This window comes from Notolepis coatsorum, assembly GCF_963971535.1.
Source record: "Notolepis coatsorum genome assembly, chromosome: 12".
In the NCBI taxonomy this organism is placed as follows: domain Eukaryota; kingdom Metazoa; phylum Chordata; class Actinopteri; order Aulopiformes; family Paralepididae; genus Notolepis; species Notolepis coatsorum.
The window spans coordinates 104,520,135-104,532,770 of record NC_140176.1 but is presented as its reverse complement, the minus strand read 5'-3'; the positions used below and the strand labels follow the sequence as shown (position 1 = coordinate 104,532,770).

Below are 12,636 nucleotides of genomic sequence, written 5' to 3'. Positions count from 1 at the left end.
TACTATACAAAAGGATCTTCAATTTGGTATAATAGATCATTTAAAATGGGTAAAAAGTCTGTAATATGGGAAGGCTGGGAGGGGGCAGGAGTAATGTTAGTAGAAGACTTGTTTGATGGTATACACCTACTTTCCTTTGAGCAGTTAATGTTTAAATATAACTTACCCAGGACAGATTTCTGGAAATTTTTACAAATAAGGAGCTGTATTACGACAGCAAATAGGAAGAAAAATATTGCCCCTATCACTGATATTCAGGAATTATGGAGATTTAACATGCAGACACGTTTAATTAGATTCAAGATAATGAATAGGAGTTACTGGACTCCGTCGAAGATGTCAAGACTGGGTCTTAGGGGAGATGATATATGTTGGAGGTGTAATAAAAATAGAGGTACATTGGTTCACATGCTAAATGAATGTGAGATGGTTCAGGACTTCTGGTCAGCTATTATTAAATATATCAACTACATATTGGAAACGAGGTTCATTAAACGGCCTGCATTATGTATATTGGGCATATTGCCGGTGGAGACTGAACTATCCTCGTATGTATGCTCTTGGATAAGGCTGGCCCTCATAACAGGATGTAGGATAGTATTGAGACATTGGAAATTAACAAAGAAAATCAGCTTTAGAGAGTGGAATGATGAGATTGCTAGATTAGCCTCTTTTGAGCAACTTATACACAAAGTTAATAATAGTGTACATATGTTCAAAAAGACCTGGGCCCTCATTTATCAACTTGACGTACGCACAGATATGTGCTTAAGCCGTGCGTACGACCATTCCTAAGCAAAGTGTGGGATTTATCTATTTGAACTTGTGCTTGACTTTGTGCGTATATTTAAGCACAGGTCGGACCATGCGTAGGTGGCGCCGGTGGTAGAATATTTTCACAACGCGGAAATAAGCACTGACTGTGCTCTGCCTAACTCAACTCGTTATTATTTTGCGCATATATTGCAGAAATACGGGAACGTTTTGATTATATTTAAAAGGCTTTGCCATTGTCAAACGTAATAAGTGGAACCCCGAAGCTGTAAGCAGAATACAAGTCATATGAACACCCACGATATAAAAACGCATTGCAATTAGAACAGACAGAGGTTATTTGTTGAGTGTATGTGTATACAAAACCCTTGCAATAAATGTGTCTTATGAATGAAAAGCATACATGCTCTGGACACAGAGCATATATCGTGTGGGTGATATTACAGAATTTCACTTATTTAGTTTTACAATGTCAAAGCCTAAATCAAAACGTTCCCGTATTTCTGCAATCTATGCGCAAAATAATAACGAGTTAAGTTCTAACAAAGAACGTATCACATGCTGATAGAGTAAACTATGATATGAATATGAATATGATATGATCATATAAATACTGGTCCGTCCGCGAGGATATCGAGGACTCGGATAGCCATTAAGCCATTTGAGAATATAGGCGGCCTATAGCCTATACATATTATTTAATGTTTTCATAAGCGTAAAGATACAACAGCTAGATTAATGATCAAGTTAGTTTACTGTATGCAGGCTTCGCAGGGCTGTGTGTTTATATATGCGCAAGTTACTGTTGCATAATGTAGGCTGGCTGCTATTATATGTAATTCATAGGCTACCTAATACCAACAACAAAATGGATTGTATCATATGCCTCTACACACATTATATTATACACATCATATTATATCTTGGTTCGGCAGCGCCTCTGTGAACAATCTCTCAGAGTTTGCTCAATCAATAAACGCGCATTTTGGCTGATAATGTGCCGGTGGCCGGAGTCTCATTCAGGCCTAATTGTATTTAATTCAATTGTAATGTTATTACTGGGGTATCTAAAACATCACAATGTAGATCAGGGTTATCCACTGAAGCCATAATGACTCTGATCAGAACCACAGGCTCATGACGAGCGCACACAATAGGCATTGTAGAGCGCAGAGTTGGCGTGCTGAAATTGATTTAATTTCAGTCATTACAGTGCTTAATGTCGGGTCATCTCTTGTCATTTATTTCTGTCAATGTGCTGGTTCTGTAGCAGGACTGGGTCAGTCAACATCCTTGGCTCCCGGCGCACCGAATATTATACGTTCAAGTTCGGTTGGACCTCTGTGATCAATCTCGCTCTCAGTGAAGTCTCTCAGAGTTCGCTTGGGTTAGTCCACTTTTCCACATTTCATGGGGGTGTTCCTTTACCGTATATGGTTAATCGGGGCGGTTCTGGTATGCAAATACGTGAAAGTGTGCACGAGCCTCGGCCTAGGACCAAGGTGATATTTATCATGACAGGTGTGCGTAGGACCTGTGTACGCACGTGTGATGAATCCCGTTTCTTTTGTGCGTGCACACATTCTAAATTCTGTGCTTAAGTATGGAAATAGAAAATTTTCTACGTCACGTTGATGAATGAGGGCCCTGGGGTCCATATTTGAGAAAGATAGGTAAATAAGTCAGGATATCTTAGGTCCGATTTATACTCTCTGTACATATAATTATACAGTAGATAGGCCATAGATAACCGTAACATGTAACGACTGATTATATGATCAGGGTGAGGGATGTGCTAAACTGTAACTTTCTTTGTGTTTAAAAAAATAAAAATTGGTTTTGAATTTTTATTTTTTTTATTTATTATTATTATTTCATATGATATATATATATTTTTTTCAGGTTGGTTTTCTTATCCTTTTAGTTTTGAATCACAATGATGTGATGTGGAAAACATATAAAAAGACGGTATGAATAATCCGTATAGTTTTGTTTCTGTATCATATGATGTGGAAAACATGTAAAAAGATTGTATGAATAATGGAAAATGCAATAAAAAAAAAAAGTTAAAAAATACAAATAAAGAATCAAGAGGTTTATTTGTCACATACAATACTACATACCAGGGCATATAGTGGAATGCGGGTGGTCATGCCTGCATTGATTGTGCAAAATACAAAATACAATAATAATAGGCATAGAAAAAAATAGGCATAGAAAAAAATAAACAGAAATAAAATAGGTAAGACACAAGATATGCATGGTAAAAAAAGACATGCTAAGTTCCTGAGAAACTGGTTCCTATATACACTACTATACAATATACAATTTTAACTCTTAATGTATCTAAACTATACTATTGGTATAGTACCTCCTTCCTTTAACACTTTAATCGCCATGGGTTAAATTCATAATTTACCATCCCTCGCCAGCTCTATTTGTCTATGGAGAAGTTCCCCTTCTTTGCAGAGCTATAACTTTTTAAATTCTATTGCTACATTGCCATTGTTATGGCCCATTCAATGTCCTATATGTATTGTTCAGGGTGTAGCAACGTTAAACTTTTTCATTCACATATTCATACTAAAATATGGTCTAAAGTATAAGTATGTTTTTATCGTTTTCTGCAGCTTTCTTCAGAACGTGATTTATAGCCCTAAATGCATTATATTGATGATGAAATACAGTTTTGTAGCGATCGGCGCAAGATGAAAAATTTCAACTGGACGTACTTCTAGAATGATCTACGTATGATCTGATGATGACCGGATGGGCGGGGGATCGCTTATAATTCCGTGGGCAGCGTTAGATGATTCATCCAGAGTGGGTCATATGTTCATCATAGCAGTTTATATGGAATACCTTAGAAAATAACGCTGAATCTTACCGTATGTTCCTCGCGCCGTTGGACGATCAGCGTGGAGTAGACTGTTTTCGATTATGGGATGTTGATCCTGATGAACCATTTCCAGGTTGTATAATACTATATACGTCCAAATAACGTTGTTTATTGAGTTAGGGCGAGCGATTGATCATCCAGTGTGTTGAGATGGAGTCCGGCTACCGATCGCGAGTGCCCGGAGCACATATGGATGAGCACTTCCTGTTTGGCGTGCCCCTCCCTCTTGCCGATCGGCCACCAGATGGCGCTCTCGAACCGTTAGACAGTTGAGTGGAGCTCACCAGTACATCTCATGGCTCCGGAAAGGAAATATGATTTCGATGACAGATTTTTGAAATATTGACATCAAAGACGAGTTACGGCGTCTTCGGCAGAATGAGCATGGCTAGGAATGACGTCTTAACTCGTCCCCGGCGATCATAGTGTTAAAGTGACTTTCTATTTTTTAAAGTGACATTTTGTTTGAGTGATTGTTTTGGCGGTTGCCACATGTGTTGTAGGGCTGGGCGATATAACGATAACGATAAATCGCGATATATTTTAATAATCGATATCGAAATAAATTTTTTTTTTTTTTTTTTTTACCTGCAACAGGGCAGTTTTAAAACCAGAGATAGTGGACAGACTTGTCTTTCTTGCCTGCAACTTAAAGTAATGGCTTTGCTTGTCCAAATGACAATACTGACCAAATTCAGATTTCTTTTTCTCTTGTCCATTTATTTTGTTTGCTTTCTAATTTAAAATACATTTTGAAACCGTCTGTACACAGTAGGCTATGTGTGCTAGCAGAACTAGACTCCAGTCACGAGTCACAGTGCACATGTGCGGTGGTTTGTCCACCAAAAAAGCGCCAAAAGATCGAAAATAAACTAGCAGAGCCAGAACTGTTCAACTCCTCTGGAGCCACAGCCAGCAGAGAAGCCAGTTTACTTTAGCTTTTAAACCAGCTGCAGCCTGAGAACTGGAGTGTGAGGGGATGTAACACTAAAGATGGCGGCAATGACAAAGAATTGCTGCAAAATAAACATACATCTGTTGTTATAATAAATAATATTTATTTTTTTATTTTTTTATACTTATAACAATTCGAGAAATAAAATAAAATTATCATATCGTTATCGCGATATGATTTTTTTCCATATCGCCCAGCCCTAATGTGTTGTGTGTGTGTCTGTGTGTGCTTATGTGTACTTGTGAGTGGCGAGTTCAGTGTTCTGATGGCCTGGGGGAAGAAGCTGAGCCGGAGTCTCTGTTCTTGCGGCGTGTGACCGTAGGCGCTTGCCTGGCCGCAGCAGCCTGAACAGGCTGTTGTTGGGGTGGTGGGGGTCTTTCATAATTCTGCAGGCTCTGGATTTGCACCTCCTGTTATATAAGTCCTGCAGGGGTGGTAGTGCAATACCCGTAGTACGCTCTGCTGAGCGCACCACTCTCTGGAGTGCCTTCCTGTCCTGTGCCCTGCTGTTTCCAAACCAGGCAGTGATGTTTCCAGTCAGAATGCTCTCTACAGCCCCGGAATATAAGGAGTGGAGTATCTACCCCGATACTCTGAACTTCCTTAGCTGTATCAGGTGATAAGAGGCGCTGTTTCACCTTTTTCACCACAGAATCTATGTGTGTAGACCATGTCAGGTCCTCTGTGATGTCGACTCCCAGGTACTTGAAACTACTCCTTGGATCAAACCCGAAGTTACAAGTCTTGGTGAGTTGGTATTATAATAGACTCGGACCTAAGCTTTAAATCACACATCAACAAGGTGACAAAAACATAAATGTTCCACCTTAGAAACATAGCTAAGGTAGGGCCGTTTATTAATAAAAAATACGCTGAAAAACAGATCCATGCCTTTTTCTCAGTGGTTCTCAAACTATGGGTCGCGACCCAAATTGGGGTCGCGGGTAGGTGACGCATTGGCAAGTACATTTGTTGTTGTTGTAAAATATTTTTTTTTTTTATGTTTTGGTAACATATCCTGGCTAAATATGCCTTGTTTTATAACTGTGTATTGATAACATAGTGCTGTAACTACATTTTCTAATAAATATGCATGATCAAGTTCAACAACGTGTGCTTTTATTTTGATATTCCTTAATTACACCTTAAAATTACACAATCTGTAATTCCTAAATAAAATGGGGTCACGGTATGAAAAGGTTTGAGAACCCCTGCTTTATCTCAAGCCGACTTGACTACTGTAATGCACTCCTCACTGGCCTCCCAAAGAAAACCACAGAACGACTCCAACTCATTAAAAACTCGGCAGCTAGGCTACTAACTAGAACCAAGAGGAGAGACCACATCAGTCCAGTATTAGCTAACCTAGACTGGCTTCTGGTAACATTTAGAATTGATTTCAAGGTCCTCCTCCTCAGCTTCTTCCCCCAGGCCATCAGAACACTGAACACTGAACTCGCCACTCACAAGCTTCCGGTTTGAACGCAATATGTAGCGATACGCGTTTGGTTACAGCTCCGCTCCCGTCAACGTTAATTTAGTTTAAAAACCTTATTTTAACAATACCAAAAGAGATTAAACCACATCGTATGTATTGATAAGACCTTCTACTAACTATATCAAAAGACATAAAGACTCAACATGGATACTAAGGATAAGAGACAGGGTGGAAAGAGACTCGGCACAGATACTCCAACGGCGCCGATTTTGACACGGTCAAAGAATACAACAGACGAGGCAGCGGCGGTACCGTTGTTGACTAGCCCCGATAGGGGGACTATAGTGGAGAATATACCGGGACCAACGACGACTGGCCCAGAGAGGGAGACGGCAGATGACAACACAACGGTAACGACGTGTAAAAATACCGTAAGAGATAAAGCAGGGGAATTTGAGAAGCTAATCTCCAACAAACCCATCGGGTCCCTCATTGCACCCACAACATCAACTGACACAAGCAGTGCAATTTCACAACCCGACTTCAATTCTCTGACTATCCTGATGAAGGAACAGATGGTCGCTTTCAAATTACACATCGAGGAATTCAAAGCACACGTCGATGCTAAATTCGAAGAGGTTATGGAAGCAGCCGCTGCACAGGCCGGGCGAATCACGGCAGTGGAGAATACGGTGATAGAAATTACACGGATGGTCCAAGAGAACGAGAAGAACGTCAACGATGGATTTACAGAGTTATCGAAGGAGATAAAACAGGTGAAAGAAGAGTGTCGGAAGAAAATACAAGAAGTCGAAGAGGAAGCAAGGGAGAGGCAGCTCGAGACCCAACGTTACTACAGGCGAAATAATATCCGCATTGTGGGACTGGATGAATCAGTCAATTGCACAGACGACAGTTTTCCAACAGTGTTAGTAGATATTTTAGGTAACAACACCCTTCCCACAGCGCCGATAGTGGACCAATGTTACAGAGTCGGTACACGAGACCAAAGAGTCAACGGTCCGAGGGTTATCATTGTTACCCTGCGCAAGACGGTAATACGAGACACCATCATCAGAGGGGCGCACAATCAAAGGGGGAAACTGAAATATGGTGAAAATTCAATATCTATCTACGAAGATCTATGCAAGGAGGCCATCGCTCAGCGTTTCCCCTACAAGGATGTGATGCAGAGAATGTTCAAGAGTGGTCTCAGGCCAATCCTTAAAGGATAACTCCACTATTTTGGGAAATTAGCTTATTTAACATCTTCCCTGGAGTTAGACAAGAAGATGCATACCTTTTTTGTCTCTGTGCGTGCATTTTAGCTTTGGGAATAGATGCTCCGTTAGCATAGCTTAGCTTCATCACTGGAAGTGAGGCAGGACAGTAGCCTTACAGTGCCTTACAGTGTATTGCAAGGTCTGACATTGACCAAACTTGATATGCATGACCTTGGTGGGCTCTAGGTCAACTCCTGAAAAGGGGGTCAATGTCAGACTTTGCAATCAAAAGTTAGGGGGCTAATAACCCTTGCCATAATTTCAGTGCGCCCCTAACTTTTGATTGCAAGGTCTGACATTGACCCCCTTTTCAGGAGTTAGACGAGCGTTTTGTGAACAGAAACCGCAAAAGTCATCTTGCGGTTTCACTTTAAATTTTACGTTTAGACGAGCGTTTTGGGATGGAATTCTGCGTGCAGACGACGCTGTAACGACTCGAGACGACGGAGCCCCACTGTCACACGATTGGCGCATATGTCACATGACGTGCTGTGAAGACCCGCCCTACTCTGCCTCTGATTCGCAGACTGTGGATGGGGAATGTGATTGCACCAAAGCAGAGTCACTCACAGACAGTGGGTCCACTCATGCCGCGGGACAGATTCTTGTGTATTTAACCCTTTCACTGCCACACGACAGCCGGTTGTGTGATAGTAAAGGGTTAACCTTCTGTCGTGTGGCAGTGAAAGGGTTAAAAGTACTGCCAATGTAGCCTTCAGGTGATCTCCGTTGATATAAGTCAGACATACTTGCTTTGTTTACGTCTCGGCTACTGGCGCATACCTGCTACCTGTGACGTAAGCAGTACGCGCGACCAGAGCCGTGACAACCCTTTCGTCATCGTTTTATCAGATTTATACGTTTTAACAGTTTAGACGAGAGCGCAAAGCTTTTGCGTTTCTAGGAATTCCACCCTGGAAGGTAGTCTCACTTTTTTGCGGTTTCACCCCGTAAAAACGCTGTTTCCGTATAAACGAAAGGCACATCCGAAAAAATATTTTTGCGGATTCACCTGCTAGCGTTTCCGTCTAAACGGGGCCTAAGTATTTACTAGGGTATTCTACAACCTTCTAGAATATAATGCACCCCTTTAACGAAGGCCTGTAAATTTAACATTAACATCCGGTGTGAATAAGCATATGATCCAAGGACTGAAGTTTAATTAGGCTTTAATAAGGCTTAAAAAAAAAAAAAAAAAACATTAGCCACATCTAAATGTATAAGCACGACAAGGTTATTCTAATATTTTAAATAATTACTCCATTGATTTAGAGATTTGCACAATGTAGCTCTAAAAGTCTCTGTTTTTCTCTCTTTTCTCTTTACTTAATTTTATTTGATCTGTTTTTCTCTGAGTTTTATTTTAGTTCTCGCTCCTTTTTTTCTTTTTTATCTTTCATTGTTATTTTTATTTCATTTTAAGGTGTTAGTATTTATCTCCACTCTTTTCCTTTTTCTGATGTTTCCTACATAAGTTAGTAGAAGGTTCAAATTAATGGTAACCTACTTCTCATGATAATATCACATTTCCCATGAACCCTGTCACTTCCTGTTTAGCCGCTGTTCCCAGTCAAACTGCATGTAGGATTATTTATTTTCTTTATACGAGAGTAGAGTGTGACGAGCCTGGTTAACTGAATGAGGAGTTATTTTTGTTGATAAAGCAAGTTTTGTTTGGAAAGGTCTCGCCACACCGCTGACTTGGGGGAAGTTGGACGATTTTAAAGTTGTTTTGTCATCACCTCAGACTCTGACAGTGGCCATGGTCTCCAAAAGTAATGCAGGCTACTGGTGAGCTAACGTTAACTAGCAGCTACACTGTGTTCTCTAAAAGTAATGCAGGCTACTGGTGAGCTGGTTAACTAGCAGCTACGCTGTGTTCTCTAAAAGTAATGCAGGCTACTGGTGAGCTAACTTTAACTAGCAGCTACACTGTGTTCTCTAAAAGTAATGCAGGCTACTGGTGAGCTAACGTTAACTAGCAGCTACACTGTGTTCTCTAAAAGTAATGCAGGCTACTGGTGAGCTAACTTTAACTAGCAGCTACACTGTGTTCTCTAAAAGTAATGCAGGCTACTGGTGAGCTAACGTTAACTAGCAGCTACGCTGTGTTCTCTAAAAGTAATGCAGGCTACTGGTGAGCTGGTTAACTAGCAGCTACGCTGTGTTCTCTAAAAGTAATGCAGGCTACTGGTGAGCTAACGTTAACTAGCAGCTACACTGTGTTCTCTAAAAGTAATGCAGGCTACTGGTGAGCTAACTTTAACTAGTAGCTACACTGTGTTCTCTAAAAGTAATGCAGGCTACTGGTGAGCTAACTTTAACTAGCAGCTACACTGTGTTCTCTAAAAGTAATGCAGGCTACTGGTGAGCTGGTTAACTAGCAGCTACGCTGTGTTCTCTAAAAGTAATGCAGGCTACTGGTGAGCTGGTTAACTAGCAGCTACACTGTGTTCTCTAAAAGTAATGCAGGCTACTGGTGAGCTACCGTTAACTAGCAGCTATGCTGTCTTCTCTAAAAGTAATGCAGGCTACTGGTGAGCTACCGTTAACTAGCAGCTATGCTGTCTTCTCTAAATGTAATGCAGGCTACTGGTGAGCTGGTTAACTAGCAGCTACACTGTGTTCTCTAAAAGTAATGCAGGCTACTGGTGAGCCGTTAACTAGCAGCTACGCTGTGTTCTCTAAAGGTAATGCAGGCTACTGGTGAGCTAACTTTAACTAGCAGCTACACTGTGTTCTCTAAAAGTAATGCAGGCTACTGGTGAGCTAACTTTAACTAGCAGCTACACTGTGTTCTCTAAAAGTAATGCAGGCTACTGGTGAGCTAACGTTAACTAGCAGCTACACTGTGTTCTCTAAAAGTAATGCAGGCTACTGGTGAGCTAACTTTAACTAGCAGCTACACTGTGTTCTCTAAAAGTAATGCAGGCTACTCGTGAGCTAACGTTAACTAGCAGCTACACTGTGTTCTCTAAAAGTAATGCAGGCTACTGGTGAGCTAACTTTAACTAGCAGCTACACTGTGTTCTCTAAAAGTAATGCAGGCTACTGGTGAGCTAACGTTAACTAGCAGCTACACTGTGTTCTCTAAAAGTAATGCAGGCTACTGGTGAGCTAACTTTAACTAGCAGCTACACTGTGTTCTCTAAAAGTAATGCAGGCTACTGGTGAGCTAACGTTAACTAGCAGCTACGCTGTGTTCTCTAAAAGTAATGCAGGCTACTGGTGAGCTGGTTAACTAGCAGCTACACTGTGTTCTCTAAAAGTAATGCAGGCTACTGGTGAGCTAACGTTAACTAGCAGCTACACTGTGTTCTCTAAAAGTAATGCAGGCTACTGGTGAGCTAACATTAACTAGCAGCTACACTGTGTTCTCTAAAAGTAATGCAGGCTACTGGTGAGCTAACTTTAACTAGCAGCTACACTGTGTTCTCTAAAAATAATGCAGGCTACTGGTGAGCTGGTTAACTAGCAGCTACACTGTGTTCTCTAAAAGTAATGCAGGCTACTGGTGAGCTAACGTTAACTAGCAGCTACGCTGTGTTCTCTAAAAGTAATGCAGGCTACTGGTGAGCTGGTTAACTAGCAGCTACACTGTGTTCTCTAAAAGTAATGCAGGCTACTGGTGAGCTAACGTTAACTAGCAGCTACACTGTGTTCTCTAAAAGTAATGCAGGCTACTGGTGAGCTAACGTTAACTAGCAGCTACACTGGGTGTTCTCTAAAAGTAATGCAGGCTACTGGTGAGCTGGTTAACTAGCAGCTACGCTGTGTGTTCTCTAAAAGTAATGCAGGCTACTGGTGAGCTAACTTTAACTAGCAGCTACACTGTGTTCTCTAAAAGTAATGCAGGCTACTGGTGAGCTAACGTTAACTAGCAGCTACACTGTGTTCTCTAAAAGTAATGCAGGCTACTGGTGAGCTAACGTTAACTAGCAGCTACACTGGGTGTTCTCTAAAAGTAATGCAGGCTACTGGTGAGCTGGTTAACTAGCAGCTACGCTGTGTGTTCTCTAAAAGTAATGCAGGCTACTGGTGATCTAACATAGCGTGACCATATTTTGATTTCCAAAAAAGAGGACATGCTGGCCTCAGCCTCGAAATACTTAATGTTACTCAAAGTTTACTCAAAGATGCCTTATTGTTTTAACCTCTTAAGCCCGGAGCCTTATTTTCTGAAAATCTGCCTAAAATACATACCTTAGTAAATGGAATATTGCTCCACTTCTACAAGGACCATTTGCATGTTCTTGGTATCTAGTGAAGGATAACAGTGTTTCTAGCCTTTGATCATTTAATCCACTCGTCACCTGCTGCTCCGTGACTTTCCTCCCCAATCTGCGTTGTGTTTGTTTCATACTCGGTTATCTCATTAGCTGTCTCACACTGTATCAACCCCGTTGGTACATCCGTAATCAGAAGAATTCAACACTGGCAACATGATCTCTTTCCTGATGTTTATTTTCATAAACATAGCTTTGTACAAGATGTAACCCATTCTGTAATGTCCTTGAACAGTCTTTGAAGAAAAACTGAATTCATTATTCTCTACCGTCTCTTATGCTATTAGTCCAATGGTTCTGAGGCCTCGTCGTCAGCCAAAACCTCCCCTGTTAGTCGAAGCTAGCGATGCCATGGCATATTCCCTTCCTCCCTGCGAGGGGAGGAGGGATCCTTTCAAAGTCTCTGATCAATGCGTCTGCTCGCCTCCGCGTCGTGTCTCAATCTAACTTACCCCAGAAGGAACTCACCTCTCATAACGTTTTCCCCCTAGCAACAGGGGCCCGCCCCATTTTCTCGTTACTACGTGTAGGGATGGGTACCGAATTCGGTACTTTTGAGGCACCGAACCGAAACACGTCGGTACTACAGAGTATCGAATCAAGTGAGAAACTTTTTTTTTTTTTTTTTTTACTTTTTTCTTTTCATGTCAACGTTCACACGCACAATATATGCTTACCTAGGATTTGACTTGATTCAACAACAAAGCAGTCGGAGCAATGACAAGCCGAAAACTGTCGAAATTGTAGTTTTTTTTTTTTTTTTACGACTGAGGTAGGTAAATTAAATTTCTTGAGACTAAAGTACCGAAAAAAGGTACCATTGGGTACCGGTATCGATTCACAGGTACCGGTACCGGTATCGGTTCAAATGTGAAAGGTACCCATCTCTAACTACGTGACACGCTACAATGGCAACAGCAGTCTAGTCTTTGACACACTAAACGATGTGGCCACACCACCATGTGAGAACCCAGTGCCGCTGCATACAATGACCTTGGCTC

The 12,636-nt window shown here is 41.2% G+C and overlaps 1 protein-coding gene across 1 annotated transcript in view; it reads left to right on the top strand.

The window, feature by feature from the left end:
- The window catches only part of LOC311238005 (uncharacterized protein), a gene marked incomplete at its 3' end in the record, with an annotated part of 49,286 nt that overhangs the window by 10,920 nt on the left and 25,730 nt on the right, over positions 1 to 12,636 (top strand). The window lies entirely within an intron of this gene.